This window comes from Coloeus monedula (assembly GCF_965178545.1).
Source record: "Coloeus monedula genome assembly, chromosome: 2".
NCBI classification, from domain to species: domain Eukaryota; kingdom Metazoa; phylum Chordata; class Aves; order Passeriformes; family Corvidae; genus Coloeus; species Coloeus monedula.
The window spans coordinates 13,982,563-14,008,186 of NC_138782.1; positions in this window are offsets into that span (position 1 = coordinate 13,982,563).

Sequence of the window (25,624 nt, forward strand, 5' to 3'; positions counted from 1 at the left end):
GCCTGTTTATTGTCCCTGGTACGGATCCAAAGAAAAGTGGATGTGCAGGGCCTTAAACAGACATGTTAACTTAAAAGAGACCCAAAATGAGGAAGAGATATTATATGCAGCCTGCTGGCTTGAAAATGAGATCCGGGATAAGAAAGTAAGAGTGTACAAAGTATCAAAAGAGAAGGAAAGAGATGAGAAAGAAACACAGGAAGCAGGAGAGAAAAGTAGTTCAAAAAGATGGGACCCTCTTGACTGTCTTCCACCCCTTTCTCCACCCACTCTACCCGTGGCTCACCCTCCTACTCCTCTGGTGCTTCCCCCTGCTCAGCCAGTGTCTCTCCCACCCCCTCCACTACCTGCTCCACACATCTCAATCCCCTCTGCTGCACCCTATTCCATCACCCCAGACCCCATCTGCTCCATCTGCTTCCCCAACCCCTGAGCCAATTTCTCCTGTACCCCAGCTAAGTATTCTTAATGTCCCAGCCATACCACAGAACCTGCCTACACCTCTTCTTGTCCCTCCTACATCTCAAACTACACCCTTTAGTTTCTCCTCGATACATAATGTCCCTGCTGAAGGGAGTACAGTGCAAAGTTGCAGCTGTGGGGGGGGGCGGGGAGGGGAGGAAGGAATCAGAGATGAAGAAGGGCCTAGATGAGATGGTAAAACACCATGGTTACAATACTAGGCTTCAAAACCAGAAGGGTGTGCCTCAAAGAGAGACAGTGGCCCGATTATTCCCCTTGAGAGAAGTGCCCATGGGAGGTGCTAGAGGAGGAACTGGGTTTGTTAATGCACCGCTGACAGCTTCTGAGGTGAGGAATTTTAAGAAAGAGTTAAAAAGTTTGCTGGAGGATCCACTAGGTATATCTAATCAAGTTGACCAGTTCTTGGGTCCTAGCATTTACACATGGGAAGAGTTGAATTCTATCATGGGTATACTCTTTTCCCCAGAAGAAATCCAACTAATCAGGGCAGCTGGCATGCGGATCTGGGAGCGAGAATGGACTTTGGGGGGAGGAGAAAATGCCGCATGTGCAACCAGACTGGGACCCAAATGATGAGCTAGGAAGGAGAAATATGAGAGATTATAGGGCACTCATAGTAAAAGGTGTACAAGTGGCTGTGCCCAGGACAAACAATGCCAGGCTGGCTTTTGATAGCCAGCGGGAAAAGGATGAGACCCCGAGTGCTTGGTTGGAAAGGTTAAAAAGGAATTTTCAGTTATATTCTAGTGTGGATCCAGATAGCCCAGAAGGGCCAGTATTAGTGAAGATCCAGTTTGTCACCAAGGCGTGGACAGATATTAGAAGGAAATTAGAGAAGATGGATGACTGGCAGGAAAAGAGTTTGAATGAATTGTTGAGGGAGGCGCAGAAGGTATACTTGAGAAGAGAGGAGGAGAAGACAAAAACTAAGGCGAAGATCATGGTAGTGATAGCTAGAGAAAGCACTGGGTTTGGAAGGGGAGATTCAAAAGGAGATGGGGAGGAGAAGGAAAAGATGTACAGGCAGAGAAAACAGAACTGGGACAAAATCATATGCTATTATTGTGGTGAAGAGGGACACACAAAGAGAAACTGCCAAGAGAAGAAGTCTGGATGAAGCAATTGCAAGAGAACAGGATACATTGGAAAAGATTCTAAAGGAAAATGATTAGGGGTGTCAGGGGCTCTTTGCTCTGGGCGAAGGTTTTGAAAATCACACAGAACCCTTGGTAAATCTAGAAGTTGGCCCCCAGAGCGAAGAATATGAGTTTCTTGTTGATACTGGAGCAGACAGATCATATCTATCAAAACTTCCAGAGGGTTGTAAGTGATAGAAAATGTAAGGTTAAGGGAGCTAAGAATGACCCATTTGATGTGGCCATGATTGAACAAGTACAAGTGAAAGGTAATTCCCGAGAAAGTTGTGTAGATTTATTATACATGCCAAAATTGGGATGCAATTTACTAGGCTGGGACCTGCAATTACAGCTGGGGATAGGGGTAGTCCCTGAGGAAGGCAGAATGGTGGCTAAAATAATGGTGCTAACAGAAGATGAGGAGGAGACTATTAACCCTGAAGTGTGGGCAGAAGGAGGAGGGCATGGATTGCTAGACATCCCACCCATTGAAATAAAGATGAAGCCGAATATACCACCCATAAGGGTTAAACAATACCATATATCAGCTGAAGGAAAACAGGGATTGGCCCCTGTAATTAAGGAATTAATTTTAGGTGGTATACTTGAGCCATGCATGTCCCCCCACAACACCCCAATTTTGCCAGTTAAGAAGCCAGACGGGACCTACCGCCTGGTACAAGACTTGAGGGAGGTGAACAAACAAACCATGGCACATTATCCAGTTGTCACTAACCCATATACCTTATTAAATAAAATATCATCACGACATGCACGGTTCAGTGTAATCGATCTGAAAGATGCCTTTTGGGCGTGCCCACTTGAAAAAGAGAGCAGAGGGTGGTTTGCCTTTGAATGGCATGATGAGACTACAGGGAGGAAACAACAACTACAACGGACTCGACTACCTCAGGGATTCACAGAATCCCCAAATTTATTTGGTCAGGCTTTGGAAGAACTGATGCGAGAATTTTTACCAATTGGACAAGTACAGATATTACAGTATGTGGATGACTTGTTGGTCTCAGGGGAACAAAAAGAAGAGGTCCAGGCCAGGAAACGACAATTAAATTACTAAATTTTCTAGCAGAAAAGGGTTTGAAAGTATCAAAAAGGAAGTTGCAACTTGGAGAATCAGAGGTGAAGTATTTGGATCATTTAATTGGGCATGGCTACAAGAAACTAGACTCAAGTAGAATACAAGGAATATTGTCATTGCCAGCACCAAAACCAAAAACTGATGTGAGAAAATTGTTAGGGTTGATTGGGTACTGTAAATTATGGATAGAGGGACATACCAAACTAGTGAAATTCTTGTATGACAAATTAGTAGAGCAAGAACCCTTAACCTGGGATGAGAAAGATAATAACAGGTTGGAAGAACTGAAAGAGAAACTGATAACTGCTCCAGTGTTGAGTTTGCCTGATTTAGACAGGTTATTTGAATTACTTGTGAATGTTGAAGAAGGAGTGGCTTATGGAGCGCTTGAACAGGAGTGGTGTGTGGAGTAAAACAACCTATTGCTTATGTGTCAAAGTTATTAGACCCAGTGATAAGGGGATGGCCAACCTGTCTCCAGGCTGTTGCGGCCACAGTAACTCTGGTGGAGGAGGGATATAAGTTAACATTTGGTAACAAGATTAGAGTGTACACTCCACATGATTTGAAAACCTGTCATAGGTTAGCAAGCATAGTCCCGGAAGGGACGTCCTTGCTAAGGGGTGCTTACAGTTTCCTCTGGGAACTGATAGAACCTATCAGCTGGCCAGTTTGAATATGGACAATTCTCTAAGCCACTTAAAGTTGTGACCACCTCTGTGATCCACATTTAAGAATGGGCAAACTCCCCCCCCCAAGCTCTCTCTCGTTTCTGGCGCTGGCACAGGTGGCTGCGGGCCCCGTGTGGGGGCCAGTGGGCCCGGCCAGGCCCTGCTTGGGCCAGGCCAGGCTGGGCCACGGCCATCCTGGAGCCATGGACCTGTTCCAGCCGTGGAACCCCCCCCCACTGCCTTGCCGTGGGCAGCCGGAGCGGCTCGGCTCTCCCCCCTCTCCACTGCGATAAGAAAAATTCAACATTCCAGCTGCAAAGCTGCAAGGCCGAGGTGAGATTAACCCTTTTACTGCTGTGAAGAGCTGAAACCTGAGGGAAGAGAGAGAGGAGATGCTTAAAGCTGAAATTCTGTTGTGAAGCTATGATATATCAGAGTATCCTGTTGTAATTTCATGAAGATATGGGGGGTGGAGTGTTCAACTCATAAGCAAAAGCACCTGCGCTGAGATAGGCAGATGCTGACGCAGCTGTAATTTCATGAGAAGTTTGGACAGGGAGAGATGAACCAGATGAGGACTTTTGCTCCAAATGGGAAAGGAGAAAACTTCAGTCCCTAGAGATGCTCCCAGAGATAGTTCTAAAGGTGAAGATGATGAAGACCCTTTGCTCCCAGGGAAGGAGAAGGGCCTCTGTTTTTGTTTCTGAACAGCTCAACCTTAAAATTGTACCCCAAAAAACTTCAAGAGTGGACCCTCGAAAGCAGTTGTGGGAAAAGCTGCAAGTCGGGGGAAAGGACTCACACGCAGGCAGAGAGACTCCTCTTCCTAAATGGACTGAATGATATTTGGAAGTGGGCGTCTGTCTCGTTGTGATAATGTTTTCCTAGCATGAGCAAGAAGAGACTTCTCTTTCTAAATGGACTAAACAAGGTTATTATGGAAGTGGTAAACAGACTGAACATCTTAAGGGTTGTTTTTTTACATTGTCAGTGGGAGAAGGGAGGAAGGTGGGGGGAGGAGGAGAGTTCTGAAGGTGGTATAATTTTTTTTTCCTCTTTTAGGTCTGTTAATAAACTTCTTTGTATTCTTTCAAGTTTGGTGCCTGCTTTGCATTTCTCCTAATTCTTATCTCACAGCAGACAAACAGTAATGAGTATTTTGGACCAAACCACTACAAAACCATATCAAGTAAAAAAGCTAGCCAATGGATCTCTGACAGCAGGCTTTTAAAATATGAATTGATTCTGAATAATATGGAAAATTTAGAGTTAACCACAACCAGAGCAATAAACCCTGCCCAATTTTTATATGGAGAACCAGACAGGGGACTTGAGCATATCTGCATCAAAACCATTGACTTTCAAACGAAAGTCAGGGAGCATCTGACTTATTGGAACACCCCTTACCAGAAGGAGAGATCCTTTTTGTGGACGGTTCTTCCAGAGTAATAGAAGGAAAACGAGTTTCGGGGTATGCAGTGATAAATGGAAAAGACATGAATATTATAGAAAAAGGAAATGTTTCAAGACAATGGTCGGCACAGTGCTGCGAACTCTATGCTTTATTATGAGGACTACTGTGGCTTAGTTATCAAAAAGGAACTATTTCTACTGACTCAAAATATGCATATGGAGTGGTACACGCTTTTGGTAAAATCTGGACAGAGAGAGGATTTGTAAATTCAAAAAGAAAAACGTTAGTGCATGAGAATTTAATAAAAGAGGTACTTGAAGCTTTAAGAGACCCAGTGGAGATAGCCGTAGTGCATGTAAGAGGACATCAAAGAGGAGACTCCCTGGAGATGAAAGGAAATAATTTGGCCGACCGGATAGCAAAGAAAGCAGCCTTAGGAGATGAAAGAACCATCCTACATATAGCAAGTTTAGAAGACAAGGGCAAAGATGGAGACATCCCACATGTTAGAGAGAAAGAGCTAGAAGAATTCCAGAAGCATGGGGCAATCAAAAATGAGAAGGGTGAGTGGAGGATGCCAGATGGGAGACAAGTATTGAACAAGGCCCTAGCTAGAAAAGTGTTAGAAGAGTTACACTCCTCAACACACTGGGGAACGCAAGCATTGTGTGACCACTTTCTGAGGACATATGTGTGTGTTGGAATTTTTACAATTGCAAAAGTGATAACACGGGACTGTATAACTTGTCAGCGAGTGAATAGAAAAGTGATGCGGAAAATGCCTCTTGGGGGAAGGGAATTAGCAAGAAGACCCTTTCAGAGTATTCAAGTTGATTTCACTGAGTTGCCCCAGGTGCAAAGATTTAAATATCTGCTAGTCATAGTCAACCACCTAACCCATTGGGTAGAGGCTCATCCTACAACCAAGAACAACAGCTGAAGTAGTTGGGAAGATCCTGTTAGAGCAGATAATACCTCGGTATGGTATAATACACACTATAGACTCAGATAGAGGTCCTAATTTTACAGCCCAAGTGTTACAACTACTAGCTGAGGCCCTAAACATCACATGGAAATTACATACTCCATGACGACCACAAAGCTCTGGAAGGGTGGAAAGAGTAAATCAAACACTGAAAGTAGCCCTTACAAAGTTAGTAGAAGAGACTAAAATGAACTGGGTAAAATGTCTTCCCCTGGCCCTAATGAGGATCCGAACAAAACCTAGAGCAGACATAGGGGTTTCGCCCTATGAAATGATGTTTGGACTACCTTTTCTCACTACTCCAGGCTATCTTGGAACTTATGAAAAGGGAGAACAGAGTGTGAGGAAATACGTACAAACTGTTGCAAAGACTCTCAAAGAACTGAGAGAAAAGGGGTATCTTCCCCAAACTATGCCCATTGATTTCGATATTCATAAATTCCAGCCTGGCGATTGGGTATTAATTAAAACTTGGAAAGATCAGCCATTGACCCCGAAATGGGAAGGCCCTTTTCAAATTTTGCTGACCACAGCAACAGCAATAAGAACTGAAGAAAAAGGATGGACTCATGTCTCCAGGGTGAAAGGACCTGTACAAACCCCAACTGAGTGGACAGTACTTAACTCGACCATCACCAAGCTGACACTAAAGAAGAAGCCATGAAAGGACAGACAAAGATGGAGTTTTTAAGATGATTTATACTTCATTAACTGTTTTAGTGATATAAGTTTTAAGAATTAGAAATTGTTTATTGCATGATTAATACTTGTTAATGTTTAAAGTTTAAAATAGTTATTTATTGAAGAATTTAAAAGAACTTTTTTTAAAATTTGTTTGATGCATCTCATTACAGATCCAAAGAACTCTGAAGGAATAGAGCATCCTCCCACACACCTAGCAATCAGACCCTAAAAGGAAAGAAAATAAGTTGACACAAAAGGGAGATTGTCACCGCAACAAGAGGGTAACAGTAAAATGTTACTACCCCTTGTATGCGGGAGACTCTCTGACGGACATCCTAAGAACCCATTTGAATCCGAGCCCTAATTGTGCCAACTTTTAAAGCTGCAAACTTGCATAGAGGATGGCCGAACCTATTGGCTTTTTGAGAATGTAGGGACTTTTAAACAGAAATTGCTGAGAGAATGCCCTATGAAAGAGAAATGGATCTGCTCTGAGAAAGACCCGGTAAAGCAAAAAGAAAAAGCAGGAAAATGGGAGCCAGACTTGATTAGAGAAAAGGAGGTAAAAGGGGTAATTAAGAAGGGACCTGAGATCCGAATGATGGAAGGAAAGAACTTGTTCCTAGATCTAGTTGAGAAGATAAGTCACGAATGGAATATAACTGATTGCTGGATTTGTGGAGATAACCCGGATGGCAGAGGTTTGGCCTTGGGAGGGGATTGCTTTGACCCCACAGGAGACCCTAAAGATAATGGAGAAGGAATCATCAGGACCAGATGAGAGGGAGGAAGAAGAAACTTGGAGCTTGAGGTCAGGAGTCATCGGAGAAGAATGTCTGTGGAGGAGAGGTCCTAAATACATAGCGTATGTGGGTGAGCTTCCCTGTATGAATGTATTACCAGGGAACCCAACCCCTTCCAAGATGAACCAAAAATCTCAAAATTTTGGAGTAAGATTGGCATAAACAATGTAAAATTTCATAATTATTGGCGAGCACCAAAAGGACTCTTCTGGTTATGTGGGAAAATGGCCTATGTTATGCTCCAAAAAGACTGGGCTAGAAGCTGTACCCTAGGCATAATTAGACCCTCCTTTTTCCTACTTCCAAGAATTGAGGGACAAAGTCTTGGGGTTCCTCTGTATGATGAGTTGGCACGGAGAAAAAGGGACATCCAGATAGGGGGAACCCAGAAGTGGGGGGAGGACGAGTGGCCACCTGAGCGGATCATAGCTACCTATGGTCCTGCAACTTGGGCCCAGGACGGATCATGGGGGTACAGGACTCCAATATAACTACTAACATCAGAAAATTGGCCCATGTTCCTGTACAAAGGTGGACCCCGCTGTTTAAGTCTAACTGGCGGGACAGCCTACTAACCGGAGAGTGGTGGAAGAAGGCATTGATAATTGTTGGACTCTCGTTTGCTGGTTTCATATTCCTGCCGTGTTTAATCCCCTGTTTTGTTAGACTTATAACTTCTGTTGTGCAGAATATGCCCCTCATTCAGGAATTACAGACACAAAACCGGGAGAAAATTGCAAGAATTAGAGTGCTGCAAGCGGATGAACTGGAAGAGGATCAAGAAGGAAAGAAAGCCCCTGAAGAGGCGAAAGAGATTTATAAGAAATACCAAAGGCTGCAAAAGATTTATAAGAATTATGAGGACACTGCCTAATGAAAAACTGTTTAAACTGTGAGATGGTTGATGCGGGCAAAGGCCCGATCAAAGTTTTAGAGGTGGGAGTTGTAATAAATGGTTAAAAGGTTTTTTTTTGTTGAGAAGAAGTTCAAAAGTTGCTTATTAAAAGATTGGGGATATACAGTTAAGGAGTTAATCGTTATTGTGACTCTACAGGTGTAATGTTGCTATGTGCCCGCTAGATGGTGACACCAATGGGGGAAAGTAATGGGTCTATAGAAAAGAGGAAAATGTTCTAGAATGTTCTTAAGATGACTTAATAATTATGATGTAAACATTTTGAGGAATTATTGGTTGGGGGGCAAACCAATCACTCGATGCCCCAGAGACTGACGGAACTGAACACCAATGAGGACCCTAGCAACGAGCCATCAGAGGGAGGATCTGAGCTGCACCAATCACAACATCAAGAGAGACTATAAAAACTGCCCCGGGACTCAGCCCCCGGGGGGGCCTTCCTGAGGAACTTGAGTCCGAGGGAAAGCCCTCCGCCTCGCACTGTTTTTTTCTGGGTTGTCGAGTGGGACTTGGGCTTACACTGAGTCTCCGCTCCGGGTTTTCTTTTTAATAAACGAGCAGACTTTTACTCCACCCAAAAAGTCCAAGCCTCGTTTACAACGAGGGTTTGTGGTGCTTCCTCGCTCACAGGGAGCCGCAGGAAGTAAAAATAGTAATAAACTAGTAAAAAACTAGTAAAAATAGTCATAACCCCTTATTAATTGGAAGGAAAACCTGAGGAATTGGCAGCTAGCCCCTCAGAAACATGAGGAGCAAAAGCCAGTCTTCTACCTGAGAGCTGCCTGGGCAGGGGCAATTCTTCCGATTGCATCAGCGTGGCCGTGGCTAGAAAGGGCAGCGAGGAGAGGAATTCAGCTTCTCCTGGCAGCCCCGAAATCCCAGCTCTCACTTGCGTGCACCGGGGATTCTGCTCCAGACTCTGAACTTGCGCAGCTGCTCCTTGGGCGCTGTTTGCCCCCAGGCACAGCGGTGGGTGCTGCAGCAGCTCTCCCGCACACAGGGCTCTGGAGCCTCCCGAGGCCGCCGAGGACTGGAGGAGGACACGTGCCCGGGATCTGGTGCAGCACCGTGGGGTTGTGGGGGATGCTTTGGTCTCTTGGGGGGGGGGAGCAGGGCAAATGGAATCAAGATGAGACAGGGATCAACCAGCGCCATGCCAGGCAGCGTTTTCTCCTACCGGGGCTCCTCTGAGTTTAGCGAGCTAATGAGGCCTGCGGAGCAAACGAGACCCGGGAGCGAGGAGGGAAGGGCTGGCTGGGAAGGAGTCAGATAAAGCCCTCGCAGGCATTTCTCTTTCCGAGGGGCTCCTGGGGAGACAAAGGAGACAAGAAGGATGTCCCATCTCGTGACACTCCCTTTTTTCCTTCAGTAGCTGTACTGCAGTCACTGCGTATGAGAGTTTACGTGATCCCTTTGATGCCAGGGAGCACAAAGAACTTGGAACCTTGCCGGAGTCCAGCCCTGCCTGCCTATCTTGGAGCAGAGGGGAAAGATGAAGAAGTATTTGGGTGGGGGTTGAGCTGAAACGGCATTTTGCCACTTTTGCAGCGGGGCGACCACTGCGTCCCTGCAAACCGCTCCCCTTTCCAAGGCACACGCGGGCCTGGCTGGCAGCTCCGGCTTCTCGAAGGGGCTGCTGCTGTTGGCAACAGGAGCTGTTGTTGAAATTTTTGCGTTGCTTAACCCCCCCTGCCAAAGGCCACCAAGTGGCTGAGGAAGGACCCAAAAAGATTACCCTGGAAGAAGGGGACCAAAAGCTTGGAAAAGGATGAAAGAAACACTCCGATGACAACGACAAGAACAAGATTTATTTTTGACAGCAAATTAACACCCGCCGCCCTCCAGCCCTCCCAGATTTGCAGGCTGAGCGGTGCTGCTTCCGTGCCTGAGGTGCTGGCACCCTGGGGAGAGAAACCAGCAAGCCGCGGTCAGTCGGACAGGGCTCCTGTCCCCCCTGTCCCAGCATGGCCTGTGCCCGGGCCAGGCTGCTGGCTGTGCCAATTCTCCGTTTCTAGAGGAGAGCAGCATGGCAGGCCATGTTCCACCTCCTCCACTGAAACACGGCAGAGCAGTCTCCTCAGCAGCTGCAAGAACGGGATGCTCGTGTGCCCGCTGCCGTCTGCCGGGAGCCCTTCTGCCACCCGTTGCTGTGACGCCGGGTACCCACCTCTGGAGACCTGCTGCCAGGAGAGGAGCCGATCCCGCACGAGGTCCTCGTCCGTCTTGAAGGCGATGGCCCCGCAGACCGCGGCCCCCCGGGGTGGCGCCGGCACCGGACGCACTCCACAGAGGGTGCCAGCGCTTCCCCATGCGGTCCGGGCACCCGGTGCAATCTTCCTGGAAAAAGCAAAGAACGATTGCATGAAAGTCAATTCAAAACAAGACCTGGAAGCAAGAAAAAGCGTCAAAGGTTATCACTGTATTGCGGGCCTGGGGAGTGTCTGAGCACTCCATGCAAGCATTAAGGCTCTCCACAGCTGGGGAAAAACCCCACCTTTCCCACGCATAAGCCCACCCCTTCCTCAAGGGCCCGCAAAGCAGACCAGCTGGGGCACGCCTTCGGAACCCGCCCCCCTCTGCTGCCTCCCTACGGATGGATGCTTTTGCCAGGCTGGCTCCCCCGCCCCAGCCCGGGCCAGGCTGGGTGGCAGAAGCTGTCAGCAAGGCCGGGCGCTGGCTCCCCCTGCACAGCATCCGTCCCCTGTCCCGCCAAAAAGCAACTTGGCGGCCGGCGGAAAAATTAATATTCCCCAGCACCGCCAAGCGGGGAAGCGCCGGCGCCTGGCCCGGCCGAGCCCTGCCACGCCTGGAACCACGAGCATCCCCCCACCCCTCCGCCGGCTGTGGACTCATCTTGATTTTGTCGGGGCGCAGAGCGTGTCCTCCAGGAAGGGGCCGCAACCAAAGCCAACCGGCTTTGCCCTGCCAGAGGCCAGCTCAAGGATGGTGTTGTCCGGCTCCAGGTCGTGCTCCAGAAGAACACCCCGGCGGTGCCTCGGCTTGCGGGGACATCACGATGCCATTGAGCTGCAGGGGGATGTTTCCCCTTTTCCAGTCTGTGGCAACTTCACCGCACTGCCACGACTTCTCCAAGAGGATGGGGAGCACTGAGCCGCTTCCTCCACAAGTCGCTGAGGGCCAGCGGAAGCATCTCCTCGGCTGCGCTCTCTCCTCCGTGCCACGGCCGCAGGGAAACGCTCTGCCCCGAGTGCCCCGAGATGTGTGCAGCTGGTGCTTGCTGGGCTCCTGGATCCTACTGTGCAGAGGGATGGAGCTCTGCTGTCTCCTGGGCCAGGTGACGGTCCTGCAGCCAAGAATGCTCAAACAGGTCTTCCAAGGACGGCCTGTGCGCAGGGTCCATGGATAAACACCACCGGATGAGGTGCTGGCACTCTGGGGAGAGAAACCGGAAACCGCTGCTCAGCGGGACAAGGCTCCTGCCCCTGCTCTCCCAGATTCCACGGTGCCCAGGCCACACTAGGAGCGCTCGGAAGCTGCAGCCCAACCTTCCCGTCGATCCTCCCTTTCGGACGAGAGCAGCCCAGAGGCACACGTGCCACCTCCTCCAGCTAACCTCAGGAGATCAGCCTCCTCCCTAGCTGCAAGAGCAGGATGCCTGCGTGCCACCTGCCCTCTGCCAACCCCGTCCTTCCCTCACCCCGCCGTGCCCTGAAGGTGCATCCCCACCTTGAGACAGCCGGGGCGGGAAGAAGAGCTGGCCCCGGATGATGTCCTCATTCGTGTTGAAAGGAAGGTGCCCACAGACCAGCTCATAGAGCAGGATGCCCGGGGACCAGATGGTGGCTGGCTGGCCATGGTAGCAGCCAAAGAGGATCCACTCCGGCGGGCTGTACCCCGGCGTGCCTACGGGACACGGGCGCAGCTCATCAGGCCCTGATGAGTGCTGCTCCCTCCCAGCCAGCTCCCGTTCCACAACACGCAGCCCCTGCCCCGCCGGAAAGCAACTTGGCTGCGGCCGGCTGCAGAAGGATTTCCCCTCGCTCCCTCCCTCTTCCCCCTCTGTCAGCAAAGGGGGGAATCTCTGCTGCCCGGCTGGGCCCCGCCTTTGGGCTCACCTGACATTCGGGTGTAGAAGGTGTCCTGGAGGACCGTGCCGCACCCAAAGTCGATGAGCTTTGCCTCGCCGGTGGCCAGGTCGACGAGGACGTTCTCGGCCTTGATGTGGCGGTGCAGGACGCCGCGGCTGGTGCAGTGCCGCACGGCCTCCAGCACCTGGCGGAACAGCCCCCGCGCCACGGGCTCCGTCAGGAACGCCCGCTCCTCCAGGAAGTACCAGAGGTCCTGACAGCGCTCCGGACGCTCCATGACCAGCGCGAAGCCGTCGGGCAGCTCGAACCAGTCCAGGAGCCGCACCACGCCGCGGAAGCCAGGGCGCGACACCATCCAGAGCAGCGCCAGCTCCATGGGCACAAGGGCGCCGCTGTGCTGTGGGGGGGACCGCGATGCCGTCAGCGGGGCCGATGCTGCACCGAGCCCTCGGCACCCCGGCCTGGCCCCACCGCTGCTCGCCACTGCCCGGCCCGGGACGCTCCGCGGCCCCCGCTCACTCCACGCTCGCTCCCCTCGCAGCGTCCCGGCTCCCACCTGCCCGGGCCTCGCCCCAGCCCCGCCCGCCACGCCCCGCCGGCTTTCACTCCCCAGCCGCGCCCACTCCGGGAAGCGATCGCGGGACACTCGCTTGATGGCCACCTGCAAGTGGGGAGAGAAACCGGAAACAACGCCCATATTTAATGTGACTCCTGCTGGGAAATCATCGAATCACAGATTGATTTAGATTGGAAAGGACCCAAAAGGTTTTCTACTTCCGAAGCCCTGGCTGTGGGCAGGGACATCTTCCACTAGACGGGGTTGCTCAGGGCTCTCTCCAACCTGGCCTTGAACGCTTCCAGGCTTGGGGCATCCACAGCTTCTCTGGGTAACTTGTTCCCAGTACCTCAGCAGCCTCACAGTAAAGAATTTCTTCCTAGAAACTTGCAAAAGAGAGTAGAACTATTTCTGTAAATACAACAGCAACAAAAGGAGGGTTGAGGAGAATCTCTGCCTTTTACTGGATGTGGGGGGAAACATAGAACAAAGCCTGAGGAAAAGCCTGAAGTACTTAATGCACTCTTCCTTCCCTGGGTGAAGACTGTCCGGAGGGGCGGGCCCAGGGAGTGGTGGAATTAAATGGAATTAAATGCAGTTGGTGGCTGGTCACAAGTGGTGTTCCCCAGGGCTCAGCACTGGGGCCAGTCGTGTTTCATAGCTTTATCAATGATCTGGAGGAGAGGATCAAGGGCATCTCAGCCAGTTTGCAGACGACGCCAAGCTGGGTGGGAGTGTTGATCTGCTGGAGGGTAGGAAGTGTCTACAGAGAGATCTGGCCAGGCTGGATCATGGGCTGAGGTCAGTGGTATGAGGTTCAACAAGGTGAAGTGTCCCGTCCTGCACTTGGGCCGCAACCCCACGGAAGGCTACAGGCCGGGGGCAGAGTGGCTGGAAAGCTGCCCAGCAGAGAAGGACCTGAGGGTGCTGCTTGGCAGTGGCTGAACGTGAGCCAGCGTGTGCCCAGGTGGCCAAGAAGGCCAATGGCATCCCATCCTGGGATATGATTTAGTGGTGGCCTTGGCAGTGTTAGCGGTCTCAGGTTATTGGGGGAACTCTGTGAGCTTAAAGGTCTTTCCCAATGGAAACAGTTCTGTGATTCTAAACCTCCATTCCTTGTTTTGAAGGATGCAGTCCCAAACAGACCCGCATTTGTGTTTTTAAGGAATTTAGCATCTACCTTTCCATGCAAGTAAGAGGAATCAGGCTTGAAATGCTCTCGAAACACTTTTATTCCTTGATCTTAAGCTGTGTGTTTGAATTGAGGAGATTTTGTACAGAAAGGTTGGACCAGAAGATAAATGCAGGCAATTTAGCTGCAATGGCACTTGTTTCACCTGCTTTTCTGCTTCCTTTCCCCATGGGGGGCAGATTTGGGAGTATTTGTCTTGTGCTTTGAGTTCTGGCCCAGACTTGCTCATGGATGTGCTGTAAAATCTTATCTACCCCTTTCTACTGACAAAATCTTGCAGACTGGTGGGAATTGCTAGAGACAAGGCTTATAAAGCAGTCCCCAGTACGATTAGCCCAGTGTCCCTGCTTAAATCCAGGCCTGCTTGTATTAAAAAGGAGCAAACTCTTCTAACCACCCCGCCTTTTATTTGTAGCTCTTGGGGCAAGTCCTGCGTGCCATTCCAACTCTTTGCTATCAAATGTGTGAAGTGATGTTGCTGCTGTAGCAGCAGCCTGAGTTCAGCGGGAACAACTCCAAAGCACTGTCCTGGGTCCCACTGCAGTGGGCAAGGTCAGAGACTTGCCTCTGCTGCCATGGGCATCCTGCCATGGGGAGAGCAGCTGATGGGGCTTCCTCCATTCTGCTGACAGAAGTCTGCCTCCAACATGTGGACTGTATGGCCGTGATTTTGACAGCATGTGGAAAATGCATCATTTGAACATTTTTTATGTTGCTCTAACATGACCTGACTCGAGCAGTTTGGTAGGCAGGACGCCCTGCGGGCAGGGCCATGGCAGGGATGGGTGGCTGTCACTTGCACTGGCAGTGTTATTTTTCCATGCAGGCTCCTGATGCTGCGGGGCAACGCACCAGCAGCTGTATCGGCCCAGCGACCAGCAGCACATCGAGGAGACCCTCATCTGCACAGAGCCCATCACCCCTTTGCTCCCCCCATGGCGGCACAAGACAATTCCGCCCCAGGTGAAGGGCTGCAGCAGACTGGAGACTCCTTCAGCCAGGACTCGTTGCAATCTCCTTCCTGCAGCTGTGCCTGGAGGATGTTGGCCTGCAGCGGCGGTGCCCATGCCCAGGAATGCTGCTCGGCTCAGGGAGGCGGAGTGTGTACAAAAGCTGCGCTCAAAGCGCTGATTGCGAGACCCCAGAGCCGCTGGCAAGTGCAGCAGCTCTTCTTCATTCCGTGCAAGTGAGAGCCCAGCCTTAGAGCCTGTCCCTGGGGACAGGGAAACTCTCTGTGTATAGTTTTGAATTTTCAGGGACAGCCAAGATGAGAATTGTTTTGGGGCAGGTGATGTTAATGGTGGGTTTGGGTGTGTCTGCAGGAAAGAAAGCAGGGAATAAACCCCTGCCACAAGGAAGGAGAACATTTGCATGGCCAATTTACACCCTACAGATACACTGATCATATCGGCCCACTGAATACTGGGAGCATCTAGTGCAGGGGGCAAAGCTTCCTTTAAGAGATGGGAAAGATGAGATTTGAACAAATAATTTTGCTGATGCAGAAAAAGGGATCAGACCCACTGATCCCTTGCCTCAGGGTTAGTTCTGCCAAATCCTGGGCACGGCCCCTTTGGAATGGTTCCTTAATTGCTGATATGCAGCTGGAATGCTGAATGCATTGCTGAGTATGTAAGGTGGCATTTTTGCTGGATTAATTCTGGACTAGGAGTGAGCTATCTCATGAAAGCTTCTCTTTCTCTCTTTTATTATTGACTGTAATGTTCTACAGGGGGAAAAAAATCCAGATTTCAGAAAGTTATTCTTTTTTTTTACTGCTTGGCAGTTTTATCATCGGTGGAGGCCTGTACAGAATGATTAGTTCTCTGAGTTTTAGGAGCTCTGTTGGAGAGCATTTGAGAATGACCTGCCCAGTGGTATTTCCATTAAGAAAATTTTGATTTGTCAGGATTAGCCAAGATCAGAAATGTTTTGAGGCAGGTCATGTTTATGTTGGGTTTGGGTGTCTCTGCAGGAAGGAAAGCAGGGAATAAACCCCTGGAAAAATGAAGTAGAGCAAAAGTGGATTGTTTGGATAGGCCAATGTGTTCCCTACAGATATGGGCTGCTTGAATAGTGGGGATATCTAATGGAAAGTGCAAAGCTTCTTCAACTTCTAACATATGGGTGCCATTGTTCATGTGCCAGCCCTTCGTTTGTTGTGAACAGAAAAAATCAAATCCAAAAAGTGCAAAACCCAGCCCAGATCGGAGTGGGAGTTACAAAAATAAATGCCTTGAAAAGTAGCTTTGGAAAGTGCCTTTCCTCCTAGACAGTGTCAAACCCAGAGGCCTGGCCTGCTGGGGCTTAGGGCTGGCTGCCCTTGGGAAGGGAAGGGAAGGGGATGGTGTTGGGATGGGGGTTTTGCGGCCATGGAGACGAGAGAACCACGGGCGAGCGCGTCACAAAGGGGCAGCCCCGCGCTGAGGTTGTGAAGGTCGCGGGTGTCACAGACACAGCGGCAGGAGACGCGTCTGGCTCTGCCTCTCTGTGCCGACTGCTGGCGATTGGAGTCCCCCGACCTTGTTCTAAGGCTGGGTACCTGTCTCGGTTTTGAAAGACAGGTGTCTGCTAAGGAAGGCAGAAGCCCCCCTTGAAGTGGCAGATATAACCCTTTTTCCCTCCAAGCTATTATATTTTGAAATCAAGGGCCTTCAGGCAGAGATGTGGGAAATAGGAATAACAGTTCTTTACTATATATATATATATATATATGTATATGTATATAACCAGTCAAACAAAAACAACAACAACTATGGCAGTAACAGCACACACAAACCCAGTGCCAGCCTTCTCGGTTGTCAGGCTATTTCCCCTCGGGTGCAGTTCCGCTCGCAGCCGGCAGGGGCGCTGGCGGCTCCCGGTGAGCAGGGCAGGTGCGATGGTTCCCCCGCGGCTGCAGGGGGCGCTCCGGAGCGAGCTCGGGAAACACGCGGGCAATGGCGGCCTGGGATCCCGGGAAGGGATGGAACAAAGGCTTCACAAACCGCTGGGCAGCCGATCCCGGACTCTCAGGAGCAGCAGGCTGGGAACGGCAGGCGGGAGCAGCAGGCTGGAAACGGCAGGCAGGAGCGGCAGGGACGAACGCAAATCCCGGGTGGCAGGCGAGATGTATCCAGATGGGAGAACCCCACGGGTGCCCAGGCAGGCAGGGCGAGCAGGGCTGCAGCGTAGCGAAAAACTCGAAGCAGCAGCAGTGGGGCAGGGCAGCCACAGCTCGGCCTCCAGCAGGGCAGGGAAAGCGGCTTTTGGGGTCCCGGCGTTGTTTCCAGCAGGAAGAGAAGAACGGCCAAAAAAAGAAGAAGCAGCAGCTCCTTTCTCTGCAGCTTCTCTCTCCGGACGCTCAGAGCGAACTGCCCCCACACCCAGGTGTAGACAAAAAAGTAGCCAGGCCCGCCCCACTCCCTTTTTGTCTTTCTTAAGTACAGCTATTTGTCCCCTAGCAACATGCATATGGGAGAAAATTCCTTTAACAGAAAAAAAAACCTAAGACTAAACTAAAACCCCAACATTATCCACCCCGAATTTTTTCCCATACTAACATGTTACATGAAACTTAACTTTTTTTCTTAACCATATAAATCTATGCATTACCCAAATTATACACAAATATACATGCTGATAATGATACAAGTACAGAGTCATGGGTAGTTCACCCTAAAACAAGGTCCCCTTGAGGTAAGCATCGGGTCTCTCCATCCTTTTGCATCACCCACCAGGTGCAACCTGGTCCCTGAGCAAAAACGACCCCACGGATGGGTTTGTCTTTGCTCAAGGCAGACTTTACCCAAACAGTTTTTCCAAGCATACCTCTCATGTGCACCACTGGAACCTTATCTCCGTCTGTTGTTTGTAGGGGTTCGGATTGGGCAGGGCCTGCTCGGCTGGTGGAGCCTCGGGTGTTAACTAACCAGGTGGCTCTTGCTAAATGCATCTCCCAGTTTTTGAAAGTCCCCCCACCCAGTGCCTTCAAGGTGGTTTTAAGCAATCCATTACACCGCTCAACCTTCCCAGCTGCTGGTGCATGGTAAGGGATGTGGTACACCCACTCTATGCCATGTTCTCTAGCCCAGGTGTTTATAAGGCTGTTCTTGAAATGAGTCCCATTGTCAGACTCGATTCTCTCAGGGGTGCCATGCCTCCAAAGGACTTGCTTTTCCAGGCCCAGGATGGTGTTCCGGGCAGTAGCGTGAGGCACAGGGTAGGTCTCCAGCCATCCAGTGGTGGCTTCTACCATTGTGAGCACATAGCGCTTGCCTTGGCGGGTTTGAGGCAGTGTGATGTAATCAATCTGCCAGGCTTCCCCATACTTGTATTTGGACCATCGCCCACCGTACCACAGAGGCTTCACCCGCTTGGCCTGCTTGATCGCAGCGCATGTCTCACAATCATGGATAACCTGGGAGATACTGTCCATGGTTAGATCCACCCCTCGGTCTCGTGCCCACTTATAGGTGGCATCTCTGCCCTGATGACCTGAGGCATCATGGGCCCATCGAGCTAGGAACAGTTCTCCTTTATGTTGCCAATCTAAGTCTATCTGGGACACCTCTATTTTCGCAGCCTGATCTACCTGTTTGTTGTTACGATGTTCTTCATTAGCCCGGCTCTTGGGGATGTGAGCATCTACATGACGGACCTTCACGGATAGCTTCTCTACCCGAGTGGCAATGTCTTTCCACTCTTCAGCAGCCCAGATTGGTTTTCCTCTGCGCTGCCAGTTTGCCTTATTCCACCTTTCCAGCCAACCCCACAGAGCATTGGCTACCATCCATGAATCAGTGTAGAGGTAGAGCTTTGGCCACTTCTCTCTTTCAGCTATGTCCAGAGCTAATTGGACAGCTTTGAGCTCAGCAAATTGGCTCGATCCACCTTCTCCTTCAGTAGCCTGTGCAACTTGTCGTGTGGGGCTCCATACAGCGGCTTTCCATTTCCGGCTAGCGCCTACAATTCGGCAGGAACCATCAGTGAAGAGGGCGTATTGTCTTTCACTCTCTGGTAGCTCGTTATATGGTGGGGCTTCTTCAGCACGTGTCACCTGCTCCTCTTCTTCTTCAGAAGATAACCCAAAAGTCTCACCTTCTGGCCAGTTCGTAATTATTTCCAAGATCCCAGGGCGACTTGGGTTTCCAATTCGGGCGCGCTGTGTGATGAGGGCGATCCATTTGCTCCAAGTAGCGTCGGTGGCGTGATGCGTGGAGGGAACCTTTCCTTTGAACATCCACCCCAGCACCGGTAGTCGGGGTGCCAGGAGGAGTTGTGCCTCTGTGCCAATTACTTCTGAGGCAGCCTGGACTCCTTCATAAGCTGCCAGGATTTCCTTCTCTGTGGGAGTGTAGTTGGCTTCAGACCCTCTGTAGCTTCGGCTCCAGAATCCCAGTGGTCGGCCCCGAGTCTCACCAGGCACCTTCTGCCAGAGGCTCCAGGACAGACCATTGTTCCCGGCTGCAGAGTAGAGCACGTTCTTCACCTCTGGTCCTGTCCTGACTGGGCCAAGGGCTACGGCGTGAGCAATTTCCTGCTTGATCTGGGCGAAGGCTTGCTGCTGTTCAGGGCCCCAGTGGAAATCGTTCTTCTTGCGGGTAACCAGGTAGAGAGGACTCACGATCTGGCTGTACTCGGGAATGTGCATCCTCCAGAAACCTATGGCGCCTAGGAAAGCTTGTGTTTCCTTCTTGTTGGTCGGTGGAGACATTGCTGTGATCTTATTGATGACCTCAGTGGGAATCTGACGCCGTCCATCTTGCCACTTTACTCCCAGGAACTGGATCTCTCGGGCAGGTCCCTTGACCTTGCTCTTCTTGATGGCAAAACCAGCTTGCAGGAGAATTTGAATTATTCTCTCTCCTTTCTCAAACACTTCGGTCGCGGTGTTCCCCCACACAATGATGTCATCAATGTACTGCAGATGTTCTGGAGCCCCACCCTTTTCTAGTGCAGTCTGGATCAGTCCATGACAGATGGTGGGACTGTGCTTCCACCCCTGGGGCAGTCGGTTCCAGGTGTACTGCACACCCCTCCAGGTGAAGGCAAACTGAGGCCTGCACTCTGCTGCCAGAGGAATGGAGAAGAATGCATTGGCAATGTCAATAGTGGCGTACCACTTTGCTGCTTTGGACTCCAGCTCGTACTGGAGCTCCAACATGTCTGGCACGGCAGCGCTCAGCGGTGGAGTCACTTCATTCAGGGCACGATAGTCCACAGTCAGTCTCCATTCCCCATCAGACTTGCGCACAGGCCAGATGGGGCTGTTGAAGGGTGAGTGGGTCTTGCTGACCACCCCTTGGCTCTCCAGCTCGCGGATCATCTTGTGGATGGGGATCACAGCATCTCGATTTGTCCGATACTGCCGGCGGTGCACTGTCGAGGTGGCAATTGGCACTCGTTGCTCTTCCACTTTCAGGAGCCCAACTGCAGAAGGATTCTCAGATAGTCCAGACAGGGTGTTCAATTGCCTAATGCCCTCTGCCTCCACAGCAGCAATACCAAATGCCCACCTGAGTCCTTTTGGGTCTTTGTAATAGCCATTCCGGAGGAAGTCTATGCCCAGAATACACGGGGCCTCTGGGCCGGTCACAATCGGATGCTTTTGCCACTCCTTCCCAGTCAGGCTCACCTCAGCTTCCAAAAGGGTCAACTGCTGTGATCCCCCAGTCACCCCAGCGATGGATACAGGTTCTGCCCCCACATGTCCCGATGGCATTAAAGTACACTGTGCCCCAGTATCAACCAATGCATCATATTTTTGTGGCTCTGATGTGCCAGGCCATCGGATCCACACCGTCCAGAAAACTCGGTTCTCCCGTGCCTCTTCCTGGCTAGAGGCAGGGCCCCTCTAGCCCTGGTTATCATTCTTTCCCTGGGTGTACATGCTCGAGGTACCTTCAAGGGGATCCGACATATCATCCTCCCTTCTGTAATACCTGGCAGCTCGATCGCGGGAGGCTGAGGCTACCTTCACCTTAGCGGAACCCCCTCGGTTAGTGCCTCCCTCCTTGAGTTCACGCACCCGCGCTGCCAGGACAGAGGTGGGTTTCCCATCCCACCTCCTCATGTCTTCCCCATGCTCACACAGGAAAAACCACAGCTCAGCTCGTGGGGTGTACCCTCTCTCTCTAGCAGGGGGACGACGGGCTCTGACTTGGGGGCCTGTGACTCGCACTGGTGCCACACTGACCCTCCTCATCTCCTCCCTCATCTCCTCCCTCATTTCCTTCCTCATCTCCTTCATCTCCTCTTTGAGGTCCTGGACCACAGCAGAGACATGAGCTTTCAGCGGGCCATTGATCATGCTGTCATAATGCCTGAGCTTGCTGGCAACAGAGCCCACGGTTTCTCGGGTATTGTCAGCATCAATCGTTGCAATGAAGGTGGTGTATTGCGATGGCCCCAGCCTTGCCAGGTTCCACATCATCTGTCCTGTGCACCTGACCTTATCGGGGTCATTATCATGCTGTCCATCCCTCCCAAAGAGTACCTCTAATATTGCCACCTCTCTTAGCTGTTGAATCCCTTGCTCGAGTGTCTTCCACTGCATTCTATGATGGTACTCCTGCATTCTTTCTTTGTGAATGAACCTTTCTCTCACACTCATTAAGAGCCGCTCCCAGAGAGAAAGGGGCCCTGGCTCCCTCACAAATACCTGGTCCACACCTGGGTCCTGGGTCAATGATCCCAGATACCTTGCCTCACCACTATCCAGTTGCACACTTGTGCCCATAAGGTCCCAAACCCGAAGCAGCCAGGTGGTATAAGGCTCACGCCCCCTTCGCGCAATGTCGTTTCGCATAGTGCGGAGACTGTCGTACGACAGGGACTCAGTGATGATTTCTGGCTCTGGCTCTCCTGCTGGTTGTGAGGGCCCTGGTTGTCCATCATCATTAACTGGTCGTACTGATTTGGTCTTACACTTCCTCCTTTGCACAGGGGCGACTGCTGCTGGCTGTGGTTGTCCTTGTGGTTCAGCTGAAGCCTGGACGGTTGTAACATCCGTGGGTTCTACTGCTGTACCATCGGACTCACCCTCTTTGGGGCAGGGAGAGGGCTTTTCACTAGCTGAGGAGGTGTATTCCCTTAGCAATTGGCATATCTCCTGGCGCACCTGGCCCATCTCCTGGCACATCTCCTTGCGCACCTGGCCCATCTCCTGGCACATCTCCTTGCGCACCTGGCCCATCTCCTGGCACATCTCCTGGCGCACCTGGCCCATCTCCTGGCATATCCCCTGGCGCACCTGACCCATCTCTTGGCACATCTCTTGCATCCCTTTTGCCAGTACCCCCACCCAGTTTGGGTAGTCCATTTCTGAGGTGGACTGTTGGGCGGTATCAGTCTGTGGGGCGGGGTCTCTAGTGTCTGGGGCTACGTCAGTCTCTGGGGTAGGATCTCTAGTGTCTGGGGCCGTGCCAGGTTCTGGGGCAGGATAGGGCTCTGGGGTAGGATCTCTTGTGTCTGGGGCCATGTCAGGTTCTGGGGCAGGATCAGGCTCTGGGGTAGGAACTCTACTCTCTGGGGCCAGGTCAGGTTCTGGGGCAGGATCTCTAGTCTCTGGGGCTGGTGTCCGGGTAGATATCCAAGCCAATCTCAACTTATCCTTGAGTGCTAAATAGAGTAGGCCTATCAGCAGCAGATGGTTAATATTCAGAGGGAATTTAAACCCTTCGAAAATTGATGGGGTGGGCCCGAAGAACTGGTTGAGGGGTTGGGGGAAAACTTCCCCTGGTGTCATTTCCTCACAGAAGGTACCATTGTTAACATAACCCCAAAAACATGTGCTCAGTGTGTGATAGCCGTTTATCCATGTGCCCACATTCCGGAGGAAGCTAAAAACCCATGAATTCCTCACCTTCTCAACCCATAACGCAAGCTGGATAACAGCAATGGTAGCCTTAGTCAGAGGACCCAGATTCAAGTAAGGAGCTGCAAAGGGGAAGAATATAGCTACGGCCACATGCCACCCGAACCAGGGTAAACTAGACCACATAGTGCAGCCTAACAAGGTTCCTATATCTGGCACACAAAATAAAGTTCCAAGAACTGTTATTCCTTTTTTTTTTCACCTCTCTCTCTTAATGCCCTCAGGCCCCACGTTGGGCGCCAAGATCTGTCTCGGTTTTGAAAGACAGGTGTCTGCTAAGGAAGGCAGAAGCCCCCCTTGAAGTGGCAGATATAACCCTTTTTCCCTCCAAGCTATTATATTTTGAAATCAAGGGCCTTCAGGCAGAGATGTGGGAAATAGGAATAACAGTTCTTTACTATATATATATATATATATATGTATATGTATATAACCAGTCAAACAAAAACAACAACAACTATGGCAGTAACAGCACACACAAACCCAGTGCCAGCCTTCTCGGTTGTCAGGCTATTTCCCCTCGGGTGCAGTTCCGCTCGCAGCCGGCAGGGGCGCTGGCGGCTCCCGGTGAGCAGGGCAGGTGCGATGGTTCCCCCGCGGCTGCAGGGGGCGCTCCGGAGCGAGCTCGGGAAACACGCGGGCAATGGCGGCCTGGGATCCCGGGAAGGGAAGGAACAAAGGCTTCACAAACCCCTGGGCAGCCGATCCCGGACTCTCAGGAGCAGCAGGCTGGGAACGGCAGGCGGGAGCAGCAGGCTGGAAACGGCAGGCAGGAGCGGCAGGGACGAACGCAAATCCCGGGTGGCAGGCGAGATGTATCCAGATGGGAGAACCCCACGGGTGCCCAGGCAGGCAGGGCGAGCAGGGCTGCAGCGTAGCGAAAAACTCGAAGCAGCAGCAGTGGGGCAGGGCAGCCACAGCTCGGCCTCCAGCAGGGCAGGGAAAGCGGCTTTTGGGGTCCCGGCGTTGTTTCCAGCAGGAAGAGAAGAACGGCCAAAAAAAGAAGAAGCAGCAGCTCCTTTCTCTGCAGCTTCTCTCTCCGGACGCTCAGAGCGAACTGCCCCCACACCCAGGTGTAGACAAAAAAAGTAGCCAGGCCCGCCCCACTCCCTTTTTGTCTTTCTTAAGTACAGCTATTTGTCCCCTAGCAACATGCATATGGGAGAAAATTCCTTTAACAGAAAAAAAAACCTAAGACTAAACTAAAACCCCAACAGTACCAAGCTCCCGTCGCTGTCTACGCCGAGAGCGTTCCCAAATTCAAACCCAGATACTTCTGCGAGGCAGAAGCACGGGTTCCAACATGGACTTCACTGGAAAAGGAAAGACCGCTGAAGAAAAAGGTGAGGATAGAATGGAGAGGAAAGGCCTCAGCCAAATGGAAAAAAATCCCAGCAGATTTCAGGGAAAACTGGTCGATGGTGGTCAGTGCTGGCTCTGTGTCAGAGTAGGTGGCTGACAGGTACAGATGATCCTGCAAGGATGCCCAAGGCATCACAACATTCTGTCCTTAGTTTCCTCTGCTTTCTCCTTTTTCTCAGTAGCCAAATCACTCATACTGCCAGCCAGGACAGGGACTGTGGCCACAGCAGACCACAAAGTGGACATGCTCATAAGATGCAAGGCCTGTTTCTACCTTTGCCATCAATGTCAGGTCTCACTAAAAACAAATTTCCTGTTCTTCCGCTGCTTGCTGATCAGCTCCAACCCTGAGGATGTTATAACGGTGCTATTAAAACACCAGCAAGGCCTGCCTGCTTGCTGAGAGGTCTTGCTGCTTTGCAGGAACAGCAGTCAGGACTGTGTGGGTCTGTACTTGGTATGCACAGAAGCCCAGTCTCAAGAAGGAATGGGTTTTTTCCCCTCTTATCATTGCAGCCTTCCACCTTGCCCTTCAGGCTTGCCAGGTCCATACTGTTAAGAAGAAATACAGCGATGCTATTTTCATGAAAGATCAAAACAAAGCGATCTTCTCAATATTTAAAAAACCCCTTGAGTGCCTCACCCATTTGATGAGTAGATATCAAAGGCTGGAGTTCAACTAACTCACTTCTTCCCTTGTACCTGATCTACAGCTTCTTCTGTAGACAAAACCTCAAGGAAGAAGTGGATGGAGACCATGCCTAAGGAGGGCCCTGTGCGGCCTCCCCACCCTGGTGCCCTCCCGCCCCTGGCTGGCTGCAAGGATGCTGTGCAGACCCCCAGGCTTGGCAGTGCAGGTCTCCGCTCGCAGCCTGCTCAGGGGGCCTTGGCCCAGGAGCCCCGGCAGGGGCAGCTGAGCAGCGCTGCCCCCGGGGTCACTGCCAGGGAGCACCAGCTGAAGGCTGAGCATGGCTCAGCCTCACAAAGAGGTAAGGCGGGAGCTGGGCCGCTCTCTGGCGGGAGGAAGGCTCTTGTGCCAGCCTAGAGAGCCTGGGCACATTGCCAGGGAACAGTTCTGCCCTGCATGTGCCCCCTGCAATGAGCTGTGCTGCTCCCAGTGCCCCGTGTAGCTGTAGGGCTGCTCAGCTGTGGGGCCGCGAGAGGAGCAGGAGGGTGCGTGTGCAGCTGAGCCATTCCTGGAAAGCACAGGCCTCTGGGCTCCCTGCTGTCCCAGGGCAGCCCAGAGGCCAGGCTGCTCCTGTGCTGGCTCTGTGCAAGTGGGTCAGGGTGTCTCCCTGGTCTGCCTCAAGTGGCTGCTGGCAGGAGCATGTTTCCCTGTGCCGCTCTTTAGAAGTTTCCAGGGAATCTCTCCAATGAAATACTGTAGCTTCAGAGGCTTTAGGTTTGCATTGTGGCC